At 37.6% G+C, this 5,623-nt stretch overlaps 1 pseudogene; it reads right to left on the bottom strand.

Annotated features, from left to right (window-relative positions):
- Positions 1 to 317: 317 nt before the first annotated feature.
- LOC141494710 (proteasome subunit beta type-2 pseudogene) lies at positions 318 to 1,071 on the bottom strand (annotated as a pseudogene).
- Between the last annotated feature and the right edge of the window lie 4,552 nt (positions 1,072 to 5,623).

Raw genomic sequence — 5,623 nt, 5'->3', positions numbered from 1 at the left:
TCTATTCTGATTCAGTTTTCTTCTGAGGTCCATCATATTTAATTTTTTCTAAAATTCTATTCAATTCCTTAACTTTTTTCTTATTTGTTTTGGGGTTAGATTTATGTAGCTATGAAAGGTGAAAGTTGAGGTCTTCCACTAATATAGTTTTATAATTTCTTCCCAAAATTCATATAACTTTTCCTTTGAGAATTTGAATTCTATGACATATAGAGTATCTAAGTTTAGTATTGATATTATTTCATTGAACATAGTACCTCTTAGCAAAGTGTAGTTTCCCTGATAATTTTTAGCAGGAACTTTTTTTGTGCGTCAATATCCAGTTTTATTGGCATCTAGTTCTCTATGAATAGTGAATTTCAGAAGTGTAGAAAATAATAGTAAAGGAGCCAGTCACAAAAAGGTAGCCTGGTCAGTGGAGTCAGTTTGAGGCTGTAGGAGAGGTGGGTTAGGAGCTCTTCTTGGAAGGGAGGATGGTGTCCAGCTCATGGATGCCATCTTTGTCAATGACGCGGACACTGAGGATGGCAGGTTCAGGATGAAGAGCTTCTGGAGCTCTTCCAGACATTTCTTCAGGAGCTCTACTGCCTCCTCACGTGTGATACTTGGTTTGTAATAACGATCTAGGATGCTAAGGGTTAAGAAGGCACCATATCCGTGGGCTGCAAATGGAGCTTTGGCCAGGGCTGCCAGGTACTCCATATAGTATAGCGCTGGTCCTTCATGCTCATGGGAGCCAGACAACAGGAGATTGACATGGTATGGGGTCCGACTCCAGAGGTAGTCAGCCGGATTTCGACGTGTGAAGTTAGCTGCTGCTGTGGGAGATAACTCATACCCATTGCGCATCTTGTAAAGTTGTACATTTTTCTGAATGTATTCAGCAAACTGCACAGTGTTGCCAGCCTCTCCAACACAGAGAAGTAAGATCTTCTCACTCATTTTAAACATCTTGTCATGATCGTCCTTCATCTGGACGATGTTGCTGGCGGCCACGCGGTCCGAGGCCACCAGGATGTAGTCGGGGCCCTGGATGCCCATAAGATACTCCATAGTGGGCACCGGAACAGGACTAGTCGCGGCTCCGGCCGGGGATGCCCGCGGTTCCTCCTCACCATCAGCTCCCGGGTGAGACAGCACCGCGCAGGCTGAAGGGGAGGAGGAACTGGTTTTTTTTTTAAAGTTTTTGCAAGGCAATGGGGTTAAATGGCTTGCCCAAGGTCACACAGCTAGGTAATTATTAAGTGCCTGAGGCCATATTTGAACTCGGGTCCTCCTGATTACTGGGTCCGTGCTCTATCTACAGCACCACCTAGCTGCCCCAGCAGGAAACCTTTTATATAACTATTTTTGCTTTTGATTTGCTGAGATTGTGATTACTACTCCTATCTTTTTAACTTCAGTTAAAGCATAATAGATTCTGCTATAATCCCTTATTTTAACTCTGTCTCTGTTTCAAGTGTGTTTCTTTTCAAGTCTTTGCAGTATGTAGGGGAACTCTGTGTGGCAATATGGTATATTATGTTTGTACCCTTTTCTTCTATTGACTACCTGCGCTGATAGTGGGAATTTGTTAAAAAGAGAAAATATTAGGGCTTGATTATTGCAACATCAAACTAGTCTTTCACTATGTTTGACTTCAGGTAAGAGTCACGGATGACAACCAATCATGTAATGACAATTCCAACTCATGCTTAGACTTAGAAATAAGCAGTTGGGAAACACTTCTTTTCAGAATAGGGAAACAACTAGAACTTGGGTTGAAGCCAAAGCTCCCCTTTTGGCTTTTCCCGGACACAGCCCCCCCCCCCCCCAATAGTTTAGAACCACATTCTATGGTTTGTGGAATTTCTCTTGAATGATGGATTACTGACTTAATGATCCATCAGACAACTAGACCTGAATTCAACCCTCAAAATAGAAATTAGCTATGATTTCAAAGGCTTTTACCCCAAATGACAAAATTTCACCAATCACAACTTAGGACTAGATAGTTATTTTTCTTCTCATGAAATCACTAGAAGCACAAAACAAAATTCAAACAGTAAGAAATTACACTAATTTTTTTTCTTGTCTTCCATTTCAAGTTTAAGTTAAAGACCAAATCATTAACCAATTACCAGTTTTAGGTTTTAAGGTTATGGCAATAAGTTCAAATAACTTACATTTTCATAAATGATAACCAAATAGTTGTGGATATTAATTTCCTCTTAACTTTAGGTAAAGTGAAAAACTCCATTTCTCTAAAGACAGATACAAAATAGCACAAGTGATTTTTAAATAACTTTTTCTCCAATTTTCTTTCCACTCATACTCTAATAATATACAAGTTGTAAAACAGTTTGACAAAACTTGTGCAAAACTTTACCAATTTGTGTGAAATAATAAAAAAAGATTACTTTAAACTTGAAACAAATCCATTATTATGAGGTATTTAAATGCATTTCCACAAGGAAAATTAGACTTGTCACAAAGGCATTACAATATACTATTCACATTTTAAAATCTCACACCATAGACCTAAAAATGAAATTTCCAAAAGAATGTTCAAAGTCTCAGAGTCTCATTTATCACAGTTATGTTATGCTAAAAGATCTTCACAAAGCATGAGGGTGGGCCTTATCCAATGGAATTTGGGCAGATACTAAAGCCAAATTCATCCATTCAATTGCCAATGATCTGATTATGCAGAACCTCCCCTTTTCATATAAATAACTCCCCCCACACCTATTTTGAGGCACAAGAAATAATTTTGTCTTTAAATATAACACCAGAGCAAGACTCAAAATAACAATTACATGTGTTTCTTGTAAAGTTTCTTGAGGGATTCTGATTTTTAATCCATCCTGCTATCTGCTTCCATTTTATGGGAAAGTTTATCCCATTCACATATACAGCAATGATTACTAACTGTGAATTTCCTTTCATCTATTTTGTCCTGTTTATCTTTTTCTTCAGTCTCTCTTTTAAAATCTATTTTCCTTATGACCACTGCATTCTTTTCTTTATCCACTTTTAAAAAATCACTCCTCCTCCTCTCTCTTATCTCTTTCCCCACCTACTTTCCTGTAAGATAGATTTCCATTAGGGGTGGATAGAGCACTGGCCCTGGAGTCAGGAGTACCTGGGTTCAAGTCCGGCCTCAGACACTTAATAATTACCTAGCTGTGTGGCCTTGGGAAAGCCACTTAACCCCATTGCCTTGCAAAAAAAAAATAATCAAAAGATAAAAATAAAAAAATAAGATAGATTTCCATTATCAATTGAGTATGTATATAGTTTCCCTTCTTGAACTAATTTGGATGTGAATGAGGTTCAAGCACTGCCACTCCACCATTTTCCCCTCAATTGTAAAAGTTCTTCCTTGTATGCCTTTTATGTGACAAAAATTTTCCCATTCCTTTTCTCCAAACATGGTTCTTTTTCACCTATCTTTTTTTAAAAACATTATTCCAACATAATCGACTCACTACTGTATCCTGTTTCTTTGTAAAATCCTTATAACCTCCACAGTAATGACAAAATTCTAAAGAGATCTATGAATCATTTTCTATATAGTAAGGTAAATAATTTGATATCTTTCTATGCTTCTCTTCAGACATATTTGAAAAAAAATTATTTTTTATTCAGATCTGGTCTTTTCATCAGGCATGCCTGAAAAGTCTTCTAATTCATTAAATATCCATTTTTTTCACCTAAATATTGTTGGGTAGGCTATTCTAGGATGTAATCCTAACTCTTTCTTTTTCTGGAATGTTCCTTTAATAGGGTAGTTCTTAAATCTTATGTAATCCTAACTGTGATTGCACAGTAAATTTTTTCTTTTTTAAAAAAATTATTTATTTAGAGGCAGCTAGATGGCACAATGGATAGCACTCTGGCCCTGGAGTCAGAAGACCTGAATTCAAACCCAGCCTCAGATATTTAATAATTACCTAGCTGTATGACCTTGGGTAAGTCACTTAACCTCATTGCCTTAAAAATAAAAAAATGTATTTATTTTCACATTATTACAATAGTCTTGTAAAAGTAAACATAATCTCCCCTCCCCAATAAAGGTAGAGAAACTTCAAGAAAAATAAAATATGAGAAAAAAAGTATACTTCAGTCAATTTTCAGATACCATCAATTCTGTGTCTGGGATGGATTGCATTCTTTATCATAAGTCTATCAAAGTTTCCTCAGTATGTTTTTCCCACAGTTGCTTTTGATTGCTGTATTTTCCTCCATCCTATTCTATCCCACTCCCATTTATGCTATTTGCTCTCTCCTTTCGCCCTGTCCTTCTTCAAAAGTGTATTGCAGGGGCAGTTAGGTGGCACAATGGATAGAACACTGGCCCTGGAGTCAGGAGAACTTGAGTTCAAATCTGGCCTCAGACACTTAATAATTGCTCAGCTATGTGACCTTGGGCAAGTCTCTTAACCCCATTGCCTTAAATAAATAAAAAAATTTAAAGAAAATATTGTGTCTGACTCCTCTCACCCATGGTCTTCCCTCTGTTCCATCACCTACACCTACCCCCCTTCCCCATCTTCTTTCTCCCATTCCTTTCCTCTCCTTTTTTCCTCTATGGTAAGATAGATTTCTATACCTTATTGAGTGTGTGTGTGTTATTTCCTTTCTGAGCCACTTCTGATGAGAAAGAAGGGTCACTCATTTCCCCCTCATTTCCCCCCTTCTACTTTGTTGATAAAGCATTTTCTTCCCTCTTTTACATGAAATATCTTAACCCGTTCTATCTCTCTCATCCCTTTCTCCCAGTACATCCCTTTCTTGTTCACTGACTCCATCTTTATAATATATTATACCTTCATATTCAATTCCCTTCTGTGCCTTGTCTATATATGCTCCTTCTAACTGAAGGTTCATATGAGTTATCAGTATGATGAAAAAGGGTAAAAACATCACTTGTATAAAAATATTCACAGCAGCCCTGTTTGTGGTGGCAAAGAATTGGAAATCAAGTAAATGTCCTTCAATTGGGAAATGGCTTAGCAAACTATGGTGTATATGTATGTCATGGAACACTATTGTTCTATTAGAAACCAGGAAGTAGGGGTGGCTAGGTGGTGCAGTGGATAAAGCACAGGCCCTGGAGTCAGGAGGACCTGGGTTCAAATCGGGTCTCAGACACTTAATAATTACCTATCTGTGTGGCCTTGGGCAAGCCACTTAACCCCATTTGTCTTGCAAAAAGCTAAAAAAAAACCCAAAACAAAGCAATAGAAACCAGGAGGGATGGAAATTCAGGGAAGCCTGGAGGGATTTTCATGAACTGATGCTGAGTAAGATGAACAGAACCAGAAAAACACTGTACAACCTAATAGCAACATGGGGGCAATGGTCAACCTTGATGACCTTGCTCATTCCATCAGCGCAACAATCAGGGACAATTTGGGGCTGTCTGCAATGGAGAATACCATCTGTAACCAGAGAAAGAACTGTGGAGTTTGAACAAAGACCAAGGACTATTAACTTTAATTTAGAAAAAAAAACTTATATCTTATTGTCTAATCTTGTTATCTCTTATACTTTATCTTTCTTCCTTAAGGATATGATTTCTCTCTCATCACATTCAATCTGGATTAAGGTATACCATGGAAACAATGTAAAGACTGGC

Source organism: Macrotis lagotis, chromosome 8, assembly GCF_037893015.1.
Source record: "Macrotis lagotis isolate mMagLag1 chromosome 8, bilby.v1.9.chrom.fasta, whole genome shotgun sequence".
NCBI classification, from domain to species: Eukaryota; Metazoa; Chordata; class Mammalia; order Peramelemorphia; family Peramelidae; genus Macrotis; species Macrotis lagotis.
Note: the sequence above shows the minus strand (reverse complement) of the source record. Positions and strands in the feature narration are given on the sequence as shown.